General features: G+C 46.0%; 1 protein-coding gene across 1 annotated transcript in view; it reads left to right on the top strand.

The window, feature by feature from the left end:
• The window catches only part of LOC126458341 (pyrimidodiazepine synthase-like), an 88,477-nt gene that overhangs the window by 51,837 nt on the left and 17,499 nt on the right, over positions 1–19,141 (top strand). The gene's annotated exons all lie outside the window — the stretch shown is intronic.

The following is a 19,141-nucleotide window of genomic DNA, read 5'->3' as shown; positions in this document are numbered from 1 at the left end:
GTGCCAGCGGTTCAATCATACCAGCCAGTCCTGTTCCAACCCGGCCAAATGTGTTACGTGTGGCAAGGATGCCCATGAGGGTGCTTGTCCACCTCCATCCCCCCGTTGCATCAACTGTATGGGTGACCACGCTGCTTCCTCTCGAGTTTGCCCTATTTTTAAAGACGAAAAGCTCATTCAGGAAAACAGAGTGAAGGAAAAGGTGTCGACCTTTGCTGCTCGAAAATTATTCGCAAGTCGAAAGCCCACTGTGCCTCAGACAGGAAAATACAGCACTGTCCTTGCCTCTCCTCGGCCAACAAAGGAGGCGGCCATGCAGACTTGTGAAAAATGGCTCTGAGCACTATGGGACTTAACATCTGTGGTCATCAGTCCCCTAGAACTTAGAACTACTTAAACCTAACTAACCTAAGGACATCACTCACATCCATGCCTGAGGCAGGATTCGAACCTGCGACCGTGGCGGTCACGCGGTTCCAGACTGAAGCGCCTTTAACCGCACGGCCACACCGGCCGGCTGCAGACTTGTGATCTCAACTTTAGTGACATGATCGTCAGATCGGCCAGCGCAAAGATCGCACGTTCAACCTCACCACTTTCGCCTGCTCAATCTATGGCTCACCCTTCATCAGGTTCTGCTAAATCTCGATCCCAAAAGTCAGACACCTGGACTTCCAAAAAAGAGCATACTCGTGAAGATTTTTTACGTACCCCAAATTCACAACCATTGGTTCCTCCTTCATCTAAACATCGTGTTTCCAAGAAGGCTAATAAGAAGCCCAGTTCCTCTCCTTCTCCGCCACGGCGTGTCTCATCAACAGCACCACCTGGCGGTAACCGCCCTCGGCCGTCTTCTGTGTCGCCGAGACGCACTGCTGGCAGCCGATCAACCAGCCGATCGCTGGTGGCAGGAGCTGCTCCTGAACAATCTATGGATCAGAATCTTTTGCCTTCGGCTGAGTGCCGTTCCATTCTGTCGGTCGCAAGCTCTGAGCAGTCGTTGAGTTGACGGCAACCTTGGTCACATTCTTCCATTTTCTGTCCACCCTATGTCCATTATCCATTGGAATATCCGCTGCATTCGAGCCAATCGGGATGAATTGACGATCCTCCTACGATCCTACTCGCCGGTCATCTTTTGTCTCCAGGAAACAAAGCTGCGTCCCCACGACGGCTTTGTCAGTCCGATTTGATCTCCCCCCTGTTGAAGGCACTCCAGCACATGGAGGACTCACTCTTCTCCATAATACTCTCCATTATCACCCAATCTCCTTAAACACTTCCTTCCAAGCAGTCGCTGTCCGTCTTTGCCTTTCTGGATACACCTTCTTTGTACTATATACATTCCATCGTCCACATCAATGGCACGAGCTGATCTCCTTCATCTTCTTGGTCAGCTTCCCCCCACCCTATTTGCTGGTTGGAGACTTCAATGCCCAGCACCTACTTTGGGGATCTCCACATCCATGTCCGCGTGGCTCAGTATTGCTAGACTTCTTCCACCAAGCGGGTCTTGTTTGCCTCAACACTAGGGACCCTACATTTTTGTCTGCCTCCACGACAAATTTCTCTCATTTGGACCTTTCGGTCGGTACTGTTCCGCTAGCTCGGCGCTTCGAATGGTTCGCCCTTGCTGATACACACTCGAGTGACCATTTTCCATGTGTCCTTCGATTGCAGCCACACCTGCCATATATGCGCCCAAGACGCTGGAAGTTTGCCCAAGCCGATTGGACACTTTTTTCGTCTCTAGCGACATTCGATGACCGTCACTTTCCTAGCGTCGACGATGAGGTCACTCATATTACAGACGTTATTCTTACAGCTGCGGAACGTTCAATACCTCGCACCTCCGAATTGCCCTGGCGCCCCCCAGTTCCTTGGTGGAACGAGGCATGCCGTGACGCAATACGTAAGCGGCGACGTGCTCTTCGCGTTTTCAGACACCATCCTACACTGGCCAACTGTACCCGCTATAAGCAGTTCCGCGCGTGGTGTCGTCGCGTCATCCGCGAAAGCAAGAAGGCAAGCTGCGACTTCTTTACTAGCTCATTTAACACCTTCACTCCCTCCTCGGAAGTTTGGAGTCGGATTCGACGGTTATCAGGCGAGCCTAGTTTCTCCCCGGTCTCTGGACTCACTGTCGCGCATGATACATTAGTGGACCCCGTCGCAATTTCTAACTCATTGGGTCAACACTTTGCTGAGATTTCGAGCTCTTCAAATTACCCGCCAGCATTTATGCCGAAGAAACGTGCAGCGGAAGTGCGACCTCTTGCTTTCTCCTCTCAAAATCACGAAAGCTACAATACTGTTTTCTCCATGCGGGAACTCCAACATGCACTCTCTTCTTCTCGCTCCTCCGCCCCAGGACCGGATTGTATCAACATCCAAATGTTGCTGCATTTATCATACCATAGTCTGCGTTACCTCCTTCGCGTTTATAATCAAATTTGGACCGACTGTACTTTTCCCAGACGATGGCGGGAAGCTATCGTCGTTCCTGTTCCGAAACCTGGAAAGGACAAATATCTCCCCTCTAGTTATCGCCCCATTTCTCTCGCGAGAAGTGTATGTAAGGTTTTGGAACGTATGTTGAATTGCCGTTTAGCTTGGTGGCTGGAGTCCCGCAGTCTTTTCACACCTGCCCAATGCGGTTTCCGAAAGCATCGTTATGCAGTTGACCATCTTGTTGCTCTCTCCACTTATATCATGAACAATTTTCTCCGGAAACGCCAAACAGTAGCAATATTTTTGATCTGGAGAGAGCATACGATACCTGTTGGAGGACAGGCATCCTCCGCACACTGTTCTCTTGTGGCTTTCGCGGTCGGTTGCCCCTTTTTCTTCGCGAATTTATGGCAGAACGCACATTTAAAGTGCGGGTGAACACGACTCTGTCCCGTACTTTCTCCCAAGAAAACGGGGTACCCCAGGGCTCCGTGCTAAGTGTTGTACTGTTTGCCATTGCCATAAATCCAATTATGGATTGTCTCCTTCCTGATGTCTCGGGCTCCCTCTTTGTGGACGATTTTGCGATCTTCTACAGCTCTCAACGGACCAGCCTTCTTGAACGACGTCTTCAAGGCTGTCTCGATCGCCTCCACTCTTGGAGCATCGAAACAGGCTTCCACTTTTCTCCCAGTAAGACCGTTTGTGTTAATTTTCGGCGTCGTACGGAGTTTATCCCACCTTCCTTACATCTAGGACCCGTCAACCTTCCGTTTTCGGACGTCGCTAAATTCTTGGGTCTTATGTTTGACAGAAAACTGTGCTGGTCCTCCCACGTTTCCTGTCTTTCGTCTCGCTGCCTGCGATCCCTAAACACCCTCCGTGTCGTGAATGGTACCTCCTGGGGAGCGGACCGAGTGGTCCTTCTCCGCCTCTATCGCGCCTTAGTGCGCTCGAAATCGGACTATGCCAGCATAGTTTACTCCTCTGCTCGGCCGTCTATTCTTCGGCGTCTCGACTCTATCCACCACCGTGGATTACGTTTAGTGTCTGGAGCTTTTTACACCAGCCCTGTGGAAAGCCTTTATGCTGAGACTGCTGAACCTCGGCTGTCCAATCGGCAAGCTGTCCTAAGTCGTTATGCTAGCCATCTGTCTTCCAAGCCTCTTAATCCGGCCCATGACATTTTTTTCGACGCCTCCTTGGATTTAGGGTATGCAGGCCGCCCTTCCTCCCTACTACCACTGGGAGTCCGCTTCCGTCAACTGCTCCGTTCTTTCCTTCCGCCTTCCTAAAACTTTCTTGACAACTTGGGGTACAGCACCACCTTGGCTCCGTCCCCGGACCTGCCTGCTCCGTGACCTTTTTCAGTTTTCCAATGATGGTACCCCTTCACTTGTTTATCGTCAGGCATTTTCTGCTCTATGTGCACAAATGAAGGAAGCCACATTTATTTACACTGACGGCTCAAAAACATCGTTTGGTGTAGGGTGTGCCTATATTGTTGGCGACACCCCAAATCGATTTCGGCTTCCCGACCAGTGTTCGGTTTATACTGCGGAGCTTTACGCTGGTCTCCAGGCTGTCCAATACATCCGTCGCCATCAGCGGATACAGTATGTTATCTGTTCAGATTCTCTCAGCTCTCTCCTCAGTCTCCAAGCTCTGTACCCTGTCCACCCTCTGGTCCACCGGATTCAGGACTGCCTCCACTTGCTCCACTTGGGGGGCGTCTCGGTGACGTTCCTCTGGATCCCAGGATACGTTGGTATCTGTGGAAATGAGGCGGCCGATATAGCGGCCAAGGCTGCAGTCTCTCTTCTTCGGCCAGCTATTCGCACGATTCCTTTCGCCGATCTACGGAGTATTTTATGTCGTCGGGTTGTTCTTTTATGGCATGCACATTGGTCGACACTTCCCCATAATAAATTGCGAGACGTGAAAGCTCTTCTGTGCTTGGACCTCTTCCTCCCGAATGCGTCGTCGGGAGGAGGTAATTTTAACTAGACTCCGGATAGGGCACTGTCTTTTTAGCCATCGACAACTTTTAAGCGGCGATCCTCCCCCACTTTGTCCCCACTGCTCTTAGCTGTAGACGGTAAGACACCTTTTACTTGAGTGTCCCTATTTTACCCCGTTACGCGCCCGTATACAGCTGTCGCCTGAAATATCGTCCATTTTAGCAGATGACACGCGCTCAGCCGATCGCGTTCTCGAGTTATTAGTGCCAGTGAGATGTGTCAGTCATTTGAAGCTCTTTTTGGGGACAACCAACCCCTTTCTGTAGTGGTTTTTTAAGCTTTCCCTCTGCTTTTAGTTTCTCCAATTTTTTGAGTTTCGTTCCCATTTCTGCTGGTTTCCATTTTCGTTTTTTACCTTTTCATAAGTCGCAGACTGGGCGCTAATGACCATAGCAGTTTTGGCCCAAAAAACCAAAAACAAAACAAAAACAAGCAAAAAAACCAGAGCAACATCTCGCAGTAGAGAAAGTAGCCAATGCAACGCATCTCATCCTCTTCCAGTCATTGCTGATCTATGTTCACCATGCCAACATTTGTGGTGCATAGTCGTTTGATGGCTACTGAGCAGAGGTGTTTTTCTTTATTTTGCAACTCACCACCGAAATTTCAGTTCTAGTATCCAGTGTCAAACTGTGGTATGCTATTTCTGAATTGCCATGCGTTAGTTCTGACTTTGTTACTCACAAATCTCCCCCATAATTCTGAACTGGAATTTCTAGGAACGTAATTAACGTTCCGGACAATGGATGTATCGAACATAGTAAACGTCTTGAATGGCCTTACCCTAATTAACCGCACTGCATCGATCTGGCACTATTGAAAGCAAGTGTTCCCCCATTCCCCCCTGACCTACGTGTATTCGGTCGCGCGGACGAATACGCAGTACGCTGTTGTGTCCTGCCAGCTAAACTCCCTTGAAAGAATGCAGAAGTAAGACAGTCAGCGCACTCTTGCTCATGTTTTACCACTTCTCGTTACAGTCCCTCCAAGACGGCCTCAGGTCCACTCGACCTACTATTAAACTGTATAACTGGGATGTTTCCCAGGCTAAATCATGGGCAGGGCAATGGGCTCGCTAATTTCCCCCTACCAGTGTCACCGCGAACGAAAAATTCTACTGAAGCCTGCAGTCAGGCCAAGAACCCGTTCACGAGTTGAGCGCCACACCTTAGCTTTCTCAATAGTATTAAGACACAAGTGAAGTTAAAGCACTTTTAATGTTAAGAGTAATAGCAATGAGTTTTCGCCCTATGCCGCAATTATTGCGATCATTGTGTTTTATGAACTCAGGAAAGTCGCGTCGGGCAGATTTAAATTGGAAGACTAGGGAGCTCCGGGGAAAGAAAATGGATTAGTCTTCTCACTCTCACTTTTCTCTTATGGGCTTCTGTACCGCTACTAGCCTTCAGCAGTAGAATGCAGTAACCTTAACGATATGTGTGGGAAAAGTGTTTCACCATGTAGCTACCAAATCTTTCTGACAGTTGAAACGGCACCTGTTACTCCGAGCGCATTGCGAAATGCGGAAAATCTTAGAGATGCATATTGTTACCGTCGGCCATTAAAATTGCTTCACCAAGGAGAAATGCAGATGATAAACGGGTATTCATTGGACTAATATATTATACTATACCTGACATGATTACATTTTCAAGTAGTTTGGGTGCATAGATCCTGAGAAATCAGTGCCCAGAACAAACACCTCTGGCCGTAATAACGGTCTTAATACGCCTGGGCATTGAGTCAAGCAGAGCTTGGATGGTGTGAACGGGTACAGCTGCCCATGCAGCTTCAACACGATACCACAGTTCATCAAAAGTAGTGACTAGCGTATTGTGACGAGCCAGTTGCTCAGCCACCATTGACCAGACGTTTTCAATTGGTGAGAGATATGGAGAATGTGCTGGCCAGGGCAAAAGTCGAACATTTTCTGTATCCAGAACCTGCAACATGCTGTCGTGCATTATTCTGCTGAAATGTAGGGTTTCGCAGGGATCGAATGAAGGGTAGAGCCACGGGTCGTAACACATTGAAATGTAACGTCCACTGTTCAAAGTGCCGTCACTGCGAACAAGAGGTGACCGTGACGTGTAACCAATCGCACCCCACACCATCACGCCGGGTGATACGCCAGTATGGCGATGACGAATACACGCTTCCAATGTGCGTTCACCGAACACGGATGCGACCATCATGATTCTGAAAAGAGAACCTGGATTCATCCGAAAAAATGACGTTTTGCCATTCGTGCACCCAGGTTCGTCGTTGAGTACACCATCGCAGGCGCTCCTGTCTATGATGCAGCGTCAAGGGTAACCGCAGCCATGGTCTCCGAGCTGATAGTCCATGCTGCTGCAAACGTCGTCGAACTGTTCGTGCAGATGGTTATTGTCTTGCAAACGCCCCCATCTGTTGACTCAGGGATCGAGACGTGGCTGCACGATCCGCTACAGCCATGCGGATAAGGTGCCTGTCATCTCGACTGCTAGTGATAAGAGGCCGTTGGGATCCAGCACGGCGTTCCGTATTACCCTCCTGAACCCACCGATTCCATATTCTGCTAACAATCATTGGATCTCGACCAACGCGACCAGCAATGTCGCGGATACGATAAAACGCATTCGTGATAGGGTACAATTCGACCTTTATCAAAGTCGTAAACGTGATGGTACGCATTTCTCTTCCTTATACGAGGCATCACAACTACGTTTCACCAGGCAACGTCGGTCAACTGCTGTTTGTGTATGAGAAATCAGTTGAAACTTTCCTCATGTGAGCACGTTGTAGGTGTCGCCACCGGCGCCAACCTTGTGTGAATAGCTTTTCAGAGCAATCATTTGCACATCACAGCAACTTCTTCCTGTCGGTTAAATTTCGCGTCTGTAGCACGTTATCTTCGTGGTGTAGCAATTTTAATGGGCAGTAGTGTATATAATCCAGAAAGCATCCTTAAGGCAGAGTAAATGCTTTTCAGGCTTCTGCGGTAATACAAATACACATTCGTACTTTTAAATGTCGGAAAACCCACGTGTTAATGAAATGCTTTTTATGATCTCAAGTTTAGGCGTCGTAGAATGCGTTAAGGATGCAGCACGTGTCTAAAGTGTGCAGCACGTATATATTTTTCTTTACTCCCAGTGCTTGGCACCAATGCGTGACGATGTAAGTATTGCTTAACGGTAATACTTCGCTGGAGAAGTTTTCACGAGATAGTATAGCTTTTCCATAAGAAGCTAAAAACTTCGAAGCTATTTAACGAGCCTGTTTCACTTAAGAACTGCGCGTATGAGAAGCAAAGTTTACCCATTTGAAGTTTTCGCTTGGTGGTGGAACTTCATATCACGCGATACTGCGGGAGAAATTAGTTTGCATTCACCATAACGCGTCGCTGGCGGTGAAATACCCACTATAAACAGTAAATGTAGCAATATTTCACTCAACTCAGAATGCTGTCGCTGCTGAGTCTTCGTAGAGCTAGCCATATTTTGAGCCGTCAGGATCGTAAATAATCACAAACATGTTCATATTCCCAGCTTCGGGTAGCTATCACCATCGAAAACTGTTTTAGGGCTGTTGCAAAATGTATTCCTCTACGCTGGAGACGAAATAGCATGGGTATCCTTTGACACGACCGGCCGCGTTGGTGAAATGGCTAAAATACTTGACTAGCGTACATGAGGAGGAGGAGGAGGAGGAGAGTGAGGGGCGGTTCTATACATTGATTCTGGATTTTCGACGGGTTCCCTCAATAGCTGAAGACAAAATCGTGGATGAGTCCTGTGAGAGAGACACGGTGGCTATCCTTTTCTAAGCTTGTCTGAGTTTGTGCTGCCTCCATTTACTTAGTTCCCAACAGGACGCTAAACTCTAATTTCTCCTTTTCATCCTAAATTATCAAAAAGTCTGTCATGTTGGCGTACCGTTTATAAGTGTGCCTAATAAGTGTGCCTAATAAGTGTGCCTAATAAGTGTGCCTAATAAGTGTGCCTAATAAGTGTGCGTAATAAGTGTGCCTAATAAGTGTGCGTAATAAGTGTGCCTAATAAGTGTGCGTAATAAGTGTGCGTAATAAGTGTGCGTAATAAGTGTGCGTAATAAGTGTGCGTAATAAGTGTGCGTAATAAGTGTGCGTAATAAGTGTGCGTAATAAGTGTGCGTAATAAGTGTGCGTAATAAGTGTGCGTAATAAGTGTGCGTAATAAGTGTGCGTAATAAGTGTGCGTAATAAGTGTGCGTAATAAGTGTGCGTAATAAGTGTGCGTAATAAGTGTGCGTAATAAGTGTGCGTAATAAGTGTGCGTAATAAGTGTGCGTAATAAGTGTGCGTAATAAGTGTGCGTAATAAGTGTGCGTAATAAGTGTGCGTAATAAGTGTGCGTAATAAGTGTGCGTAATAAGTGTGCGTAATAAGTGTGCGTAATAAGTGTGCCTAATAAGTGTGCCTAATAAGTGTGCCTAATAAGTGTGCCTAATAAGTGTGTCTGTGTCAACCACAGTGCAGTGTCGTTCTACTAACTGCCATGACATAAATTATATTGTATAGGAAGCAGTTAAATGAAAACGACACATATGAAAAAAAGTAAACTGATTATTTCAGAAGTAATCGCAACTGTTAACACACGATCCCACTGTGATGCAAGATCTGCTCATGCACTTGCTTACGTATCCATAATCATACCCAGGCCTGAGCCTTTTCGTTGGAAGCAAATCGATGGCTACGAATGTCTTTCTCCAGAGTTCCAAAACTACGGAAATAGCATGGAGATCGGAACTATACGGAGAATGCGTAGTCTTCCCAGCGAAACTTCTGCTGCATTCCCGAAGAAATCAGCGATATGATCCTCATTGTTTGACCTAATTTCAAAGTTTTACAGAAGTACAGATCGTGCAAGGAAGATCTCCCAACACTGTGTTCGTTCGACACGTAGTGTCTTTCTATCTTTGCACCCTCGCTTTCAGTGTACGTGTGCGGGCGTGTCCTTAAGTACCTGCAGGGTTGTAACCCCTGACAACGCAGGGATCGCATTATTGGTTCCTGAGCTGGAAACTCTTCACGTATGCCAAGGAGCATATGCCCATCGTGGCTTGGGCATGTGGACACAGGAAACATTTGACCAGCCAGATCGTGTTTTTTGCTTTGACTGGGTGGCACCTGTGGGGAGAATAGCTATTTGGAGTAGGTGGCAGCAAAGCGGATGAAAGGCAAATGAAGCTGGGCAGTTTCTTCTGAAGCAAAGGAAAACTGTAATATGGGAGGATATGACCCCATAACATTTCCTTCCCCGACAATGCCGTGGAAGGAACGTTAAGCTAGGAGGCAAGGGGAGAAATACTACCCACAATACTTAGTTTGCTCTAGGACTGACGGATGTTCCTCTTTCACCAAAGAGTCATTATTCTTTGTTGAGCACCTTGAGGCATTTCTGATTGTTGCCAGCATCATAATTAAAGTACCAGGGAAGCAGGTTGCTAGCCTTACTTGCCCCGAGTCCCATTAGGTTTTACCCCTAACGGTTGAGGGACTAACCAGTGGATTTGGTAGTCTTTGCCGTATGAGCCCAAAGGTGACCACGACTCAGAATATGTCCCAGATGCCCAGCCTTATTCCAAAGTAACTGGTATCCCGACTGTCGGGACCACTTACTTGGCCACTCATACGTTGCCCGTGGTTCATGAACTAAGTCATGACTAGAGGAACCCACACCATGAACCGTGTTGCATATGTGGATGACTTAGTTGTGATGGCAGATTCGACTGAAAGTTTGCAAAGTAATATTTCAGAGCTAGATCAGAAATGTAAGGACTATGATATGATCTCCAAAACGAAAGTAATGTCAGTGGGAAAGAAATATAAACGGATTGAGTGCCAAATAGGAGGAACAGTTAGAACAGTTAGAACAGGTGGACGGTTTCAAGTACTTACGATGCATATTCTCACAGGATGGCAACATAGTGAAAGAACTGGAAGCGAGGTGTAGCAAAGCTAATGCAGTGAACGCTCAGCTACGATCTACTCTCTTCTGCAAGAAGGAAGTCAGTACCAAGACTAAGTTATCTGTGCACCGTTCAATCTTCCGACCAACTTTGTTGTATGGGAGCGAAAGCTGGGTGGATTCAGGTTACCTTATCAACAAGGTTGAGGTTACGGATATGAAAGTAGCTAGGATGATTGCAGGTACTAGTAGATGGGAACAATGGCAGGAGGGTGTCCACAATGAGGAAATCAATGAAAAACTGGGAATGAACTCTATAGATGTAGCAGTCGGGGCGAACAGGCTTAGATGGTGGGGTCATGTTACACGCATGGGAGAAGCAAGGTTACCCAAGAGACTCATGGCTTCAGCAGTAGAGGGTAGGAGGAGTCGGGGCAGACCAAGGAGAAGGTACCTGGATTCGGTTAAGAATGATTTTGAAGTAATAGGTTTAACATCAGAAGAGGCACCAATGTTGGCACTGAATAGGGGATCATGGAGGAATTTTATAAGGGGGCTATGCTCCAGACTGAACGCTGAAAGGCATAATCAGTCTTAGATGATGATGATCACGATGATGATGATGATGATGATCACGATGATGATGATGATGATCACGATGATGATGATGATGATCACGATGATGATGATGATGATCACGATGATGATGATGATGATCACGATGATGATGATGATGATCACGATGATGATGGTCACGATGATGATGGTCACGATGATGATGGTCACGATGATGATGGTCACGATGATGATGGTCACGATGATGATGGTCACGATGATGATGGTCACGATGATGATGGTCACGATGATGATGGTCACGATGATGATGGTCACGATGATGATGGTCACGATGATGATGGTCACGATGATGATGGTCACGATGATGATGGTCACGATGATGATGGTCACGATGATGATGGTCACGATGATGATGGTCACGATGATGATGGTCACGATGATGATGGTCACGATGATGATGGTCACGATGATGATGATGATCACGATGATGATGATGATCACGATGATGATGATGATCACGATGATGATGATGATCACGATGATGATGATGATCACGATGATGATGATGATCACGATGATGATGATGATCACGATGATGATGATGATCACGATGATGATGATGATCACGATGATGATGATGATCACGATGATGATGATGATCACGATGATGATGATGATCACGATGATGATGATGATCACGATGATGATGATGATCACGATGATGATGATGATCACGATGATGATGATGATCACGATGATGATGATGATCACGATGATGATGATGATCACGATGATGATGATGATCACGATGATGATGATGATCACGATGATGATGATGATCACGATGATGATGATGATCACGATGATGATGATGATGATGATCACGATGATGATGATGATGATGATCACGATGATGATGATGATGATGATCACGATGATGATGATGATGATGATCACGATGATGATGATGATGATGATCACGATGATGATGATGATGATGATCACGATGATGATGATGATGATGATCACGATGATGATGATGATGATGATCACGATGATGATGATGATGATGATCACGATGATGATGATGATGATGATCACGATGATGATGATGATGATGATCACGATGATGATGATGATGATGATCACGATGATGATGATGATGATGATCACGATGATGATGATGATGATGATCACGATGATGATGATGATGATGATCACGGTGATGATGATGATGATGATCACGGTGATGATGATGATGATGATCACGGTGATGATGATGATGATGATCACGGTGATGATGATGATGATGATCACGGTGATGATGATGATGATGATCACGGTGATGATGATGATGATGATCACGGTGATGATGATGATGATGATGATGATCACGGTGATGATGATGATGATGATGATGATCACGGTGATGATGATGATGATGATGATCACGGTGATGATGATGATGATGATGATGATCACGGTGATGATGACGATGATGATGATCACGGTGATGATGACGATGATGATGATCACGGTGATGATGACGATGATGATGACGGTGATGATGACGATGATGATGACGGTGATGATCACGATGATGATCACGGTGATGATCACGATGATGATCACGGTGATGATCACGATGATGATCACGGTGATGATCACGATGATGACGATCACGATGATGACGATCACGATGATGACGATCACGATGATGACGATCACGATGATGACGATCACGATGATGACGATCACGATGATGACGATCACGATGATGACGATCACGATGATGACGATCACGATGATGACGATCACGATGATGACGATCACGATGATGACGATCACGATGATGACGATCACGATGATGACGATCACGATGATGACGATCACGATGATGACGATCACGATGATGACGATCACGATGATGACGATCACGATGATGACGATCACGATGATGACGATCACGATGATCACGATGATCACGATGATCACGATGATCACGATGATCACGATGATCACGATGATCACGATGATCACGATGATCACGATGATCACGATGATCACGATGATCACGATGATCACGATGATCACGATGATGACGATCACGATGATCACGATGATCACGATGATCACGATGATCACGATGATCACGATGATCACGATGATCACGATGATGATGATCACGATGATCACGATGATGATGATCACGATGATGACGATGATGATGATCACGATGATGACGATGATGATGATCACGATGATGACGATGATGATGATCACGATGATGACGATGATGATGATCACGATGATGACGATGATGATGATGATCACGATGATGACGATGATGATGATGATCACGATGATGACGATGATGATGATCACGATGATGACGATGATGATGATCAACATGATGACGATGATGATGATCACGATGATGACGATGATGATGATCACGATGATGACGATGATGATGATCACGATGATGACGATGATGATGATCACGATGATGACGATGATGATGATCACGATGACGATGATGATGATCACGATGACGATGATGATGATCACGATGACGATGATGATGATCACGATGACGATGATGATGATCACGATGACGATGATGATGATCACGATGACGATGATGATGATCACGATGACGATGATGATGATCACGATGACGATGATGATGATCACGATGACGATGATGATGATCACGATGACGATGATGATGATCACGATGACGATGATGATGATCACGATGACGATGATGATGATCACGATGACGATGATGATGATCACGATGACGATGATGATCACGATGACGATGATGATGATGACGATGATGATCACGATGATGATGATGACGATGATGATGACGATGATGATGATGACGATGATGATGACGATGATCATGATGATCACAATGACGATGATGCTCACGATGACGATGGATTTGGGGCAGAAACAGCAGCGATTTTGGAAATCAAGTGGTTCAGTTCTGATTAGAAAGGCATCCTCTGCTCAGCTGCGAATGTTGCCTGTAAAAAGCTGTGGGACATTTCTGCAACTATCACCCCCCCCCCACCCCCCCGTCCCCCGTAAGTCTCAGCATTGTACAGGGTATCATATCCACTAAGACCTCTTTTTATAGTGTAAATGTGAAGCGTCGAGATGTGCATTCTGTCTGTATCCAGCATGGACCAGATGACAATAGGTTTGATACTCGTGTCTTCATTCTGGTCCTCGAAGAGTGCTTGTTACCTGAAGAGGTCAAGGCAATGGTGCATCAATACCTTCCGGAACCTTACATGTGATGCTTCAACGCATGAGATCTGGGCACATGTTTTCATATTGTAACACAAGCCCTATCAGTCCCTCTATACAAGTCCCTTGAGTAAGTCGTGTATCAGGAGGCCAAGAAGAAATATGATCGTCTTCATCATTTACATATGACAATGACATTCACTATGGATATGTCACCCTCACCAGTAGTGCTATCCTCGCCCTTCATGCCTACCACATTGGGTTCTTGGGGCCAGCTGACTACATCCATTAACTGTTGCTTGGGAGCCCCATTCTACTGTTTCTCTTACACCCACTTTGGGAGCATCAACTTCCCACCTGCTGACTGCTAGGGATGTCGAACTCAACTCGCCACCAAAGTTGCAACCCTTCCTCCAGCATCTCTCATTACAAAGGGGTAACTCAGGATGCTCACCTACCAGGGTTTGGTTGATCTGAAGTCAGGCTAGGACAGACAATCACAAACATAAAAATATCCTAGAAACACATAACTCAAAGATGGAGGTACTGGTAGTCCCAGTGCTACTGTACCCCCATACATTATATCTCAGTACCTCAGGTAAAGGTGTCAGTGGCCCCTGTGGCACCATATCACCCTATATGACATTATTCAGAATTGATGTGTATTGATGTCATACCCTTGCAACTGGAAGACCCTACTGTATGACCCACCTTCTTGGTCCCACAGGATAGTAACAGCATGATCCTCCTGTGGAACTGTAGCGGGTTTTTCCACCATCTGGCTGAGCTACGTACTCTTAAGTTTCCCCTGCTTCCTACATTACTCTCAAGAAAACCTGCTTCCCAGCATTGTGAACCTCTTATCCTCCACAGCTATTGGGACTACTTTAATAATCGTGTTGACTAAGACAGAGCGTTAGGCAGAACTTATACATATATTTTGGACTCTTTACAGTGAGCAAGAGCCACTTTGTATGTCTTTGGAGACTGAGGCAGTCTGTGTGAGGATGTCTCTGGATTTTACGGTCTGTAATGTTTATCACCCTCCTGACAGTTAAGTGTTTCACATAGAATTTTCTGTATGGATTTCTCAGCTCGCCCAGTCTTTCCCAGTTCGAGTGACTTAAATGCCCACAACCATTTCTGGGGTGGTACTAAGACCACTGGCCATAGTAACGCTATTGAAAATGTGCTAAGAGTTTTATCTTTTCTGTTCAATACTGGGTCCACACAAAGTTGAATGTGCGTATTGGGATTACTTGGTCACTGGTCTTCACATTTGCAGCCCTGGTGTTGTCCCTCCCTCAACCCACTTGAGAGTCCGCGACTACTTGTCTGGCATTAATTTCCCTATAGTCCTGTCCCTCCTCAGCATCACTCACCTGGGTGTCAACCTGGATGGCCTCTCAACACTGCTGACAAGGACGCCTTTGCCTCTGCCATCGCCCTTAGCTTTTTTGACTAGAGCACAATTGCAGCTATTCTATTGACAGCAGACTTAGCGATTCTCTATTCCTTTGTATACTTTCATTGGAAGACATTAACTTGATCAGAAATCACTGTGGGCATTAAAGGTCACAGATGGGCTCTCCATCGCTGTAAATCACATCCATCAATGGATCACCTTATTTTCTTTTAATGGTGGTGTGCCCAGGTCTGTCACCTAATAAATTGAAAAAAACAATAACATTAGGAACAGTGTGCTGCTATCATTTCACTATGTACCCCTTCTTTCGTGGTTTGGGCAAAGGTTTCATGCCGCTAAGGAAACAAGTCCCCCAGAAGTCTTATTGGTGTCTCCCTGAATGGAATTGTCTACATTGACCCAGATGTTGTCGCCAAATGCACTTCTCTGCAATTTTCTCTAGCCTGTATGTCTGAGAACTGTCAGCCTGCATTTCATTTCCTCAAAGAGTGGAATGAATTCACTTATCTTTCAATGCACATCACCTACAGCCATATGGTTCAACCATTTAGTGAGTGGGAATTCCTCAGTGGTCCTAGCCCTTCGTGCTGATGTGGCCCCAGAGCCAGACCACATCCACAGCCAAATGCTCAAATACCTAAAAGTGTATTACCAACATTATGTCAGTGTCTATCCCAGGATCATTCCACTACTGACAACTTGGTGTGCCTGGAATCTACTGTCCAATCAACTTTGACCTGCAGAGGGCTTATGACCCCATGTGGCATCATAACATTCTTGTTACCCTATGAGATTAGGGTCTCTGGGGCACACTCACAATTTTTGTGTGGAACTTCTTGTCACACCATACTTTCAGATTTCAAGTTAGTGCTCCCGACAATACTCAGCCATATACAAGAGAATAGGGTCCTCTAGGGCTCTATTGATTGTGCCCCTTTCTCTAATGGCTGTCAGTGGAATAGCTGCACATGCTGATATAGTGTCACCTTCCCCCATATGCTAGCGATTTTTGCATTTACTATTGCTCTGCCAGCGTGGATGTTACTGAATGCTGGCTGCAGAGTGCCATATGAAAGGTGCAGTCCTAGGCTCTCACACATGGCTTCCTGTTTCCAGCTACCAAGACATGTATCATGCATGCTTTTGTATTGTCAACTACAGCCAGAACTCTACCTTGATGACCAGTTTCTCAATGTGGTAGAGTTTTATCGCTTTTTGGAATCAGTCATAGATAGCTAGTTGACATGCCTTTCCCATATTGGCCAGCTTATATGAATGTGCTGGTTACATCTTAATACTCTCCACTGCCTCAGTAACGGCAGCTGGTGTGCAGACTACTCTACATATCGGCAGCTGTAAAAAGCTTTCAACCTGTCCAGTTTTGATTCTGGTTGTCTGGCACATAGTTCAGCGATGGACTCTGCTGCCTGGGTCTGGCTTGCAACAGGTGGCTCTGACTAACCCTGTGAACAACTGACAGAGGCTGGGTTCCCATCACTACAGATAGGATGCCAAGAAATGCTGCTGAATTCTGTGATACACAGTTGCTGCCATCCTCACCCCCATCGCTCCACTTCTGGACAACTTTTTCCTGAAACAGCGGCCCAGAATTGGAGTCACAATCACAGCTCAGATGCAGTGTCTTTGCTCTGAACTAAAACTTCTCCACGGTCGCCTCTTGTCAGGAACGACTCATGTATGCTCCTATGCTATGCACCCTTCCTCGGATCTGTCTCAACGTATCCTTTGGACTGAAAGATTCTTTTCATGTCACTGTTTCTCGGCGCCTCTTGCTGACCATCATTGATGCATTACTGCGTTTGGAAGTGATATACACTGACAGCTCTTTGGTCAATGGACGAACCAGTTATGTCTACACATATGCAGGATGCAATGAACAACGTTCCCTACCGAATGTATACAGTAAAATTACTGCATAACTGGTGGCCATGAGTCGAGCCCTCAAGCATGTTCGTCATTGCACCAGAAAGACGTTCTTAATCAGTAGAAGTCTTCAGTCAATCAACCAGTACTACCCTTGAGATCCTTGGTCATGACTATCTAAGAGCTCCTTTCTGGCTTCCATAAAGCTGGGGGGGTTGCCTGTCTTTGTCTCGACAGTCACATTGAGATCCCAGGGAAAGAATTTGCTGACGGGTTGGCGGTGGGCTACCAGGATTCTTACTTTGGCGATGGGGGTATCAGAACCAGATCTTTGGTCAGCTTTATGCCATTGGTTGTTGGAGGCTTGGAACTCACATTGCTGTGCCCTGGTTTCTCCAAAGAAACTGTGAGCAATAATGGCCACATCACCCATGTACCAGTCCTCCCTCCCTGCTTCTCAAAGGGAAGCTACCGTTCTCTGCTGACTCCACATTGGCCACTTAAGTCTAATCTATGGCCACATTCTATTATGTGAGGATCCATTCCAGTGTTGGTTTGGTACCAGTCTGACAGGCCCACATCCTACTGGAGTGCCCTATTTCAGCCATCATACAGTAAAAACTAGAACTGGCTGACTCGCTGCGCTGGTGCTAGTGGAAGGTGGCAGAACAGTTGATCTCGTTTTACGTTTTACTCACGAGGTAGAGCACATTGGCCTCATCAGCCACTTGAGGGACTAGAGGGGTGCACTCTCACCTGATCCAACTCAGGAGGCCAAGGCTGCTCTTGTTCAGTGGTCTCGCCTGGCTCCTATCCTTTCCACCTTCCTTTAACTATACTTACTCTTTTATGTCTGTTGGCTTACTCTCACATCGTCGTTGGTTTCTATGCTGAGATTCTACAAAGTTTCCTGCATTATTGTTTATCTAATACTAGAGCGCGAGGAAACATTGGTCGGATGAAGTGTGTCCATCTTCCGTCACGTGTGTCCCAGACCCTCCAGCTGCTTTCTGAGCAGAACAACTCGCCCGCCTTCACCCTCTTATCCCTCTCTCACTTGTACTTGGTTCTCTCTCTGGATTTTATTGACTGTTACAATAGGGTTCGTCAGAATTTGTCTCCTGTGTCCTTACTCTGAGGACTCTCCATGGGTTGACACATCTAGAATGGACTGATGACTTCAGTTTAGTCCCCATAACTGCAGCAATCCAATCCTCAGCTTTGGTACTACTATTGTTTTCAGTGCCTCGATCTTATCACCATGTACTTTCATAATTCGATCAGACGTCTTCAGATGAACTCTTGGCTGTGGGACTGACTGTCTCGCTGTTAAGCCTCTTAACCCACCAACCAATAGAAATTTTCTTTAATGCCTCGTTTATTTGCACCACATACATTACAAACAGATCTTATAAACCAAAATTTCTCTTGACATCTATATCTGTTCTCTGTAAACCACTGTGAAGTGCACGACAAAAGCTATTTTCCAAACCTGAAAGAGCGCTTGTATGATGATTCGTGCAAAATCTGCAATATTACATATAGATGCCAGTGCTCTAGACATTTTTCTGTTGGATCCTCTG

The sequence above is a fragment of the Schistocerca serialis genome, chromosome 1 (assembly GCF_023864345.2).
Source record: "Schistocerca serialis cubense isolate TAMUIC-IGC-003099 chromosome 1, iqSchSeri2.2, whole genome shotgun sequence".
NCBI classification, from domain to species: Eukaryota; Metazoa; Arthropoda; class Insecta; order Orthoptera; family Acrididae; genus Schistocerca; species Schistocerca serialis.
The sequence above is the reverse complement of the archived record's forward strand: the minus strand, read 5'-3'. Positions and strand labels throughout refer to the sequence as shown.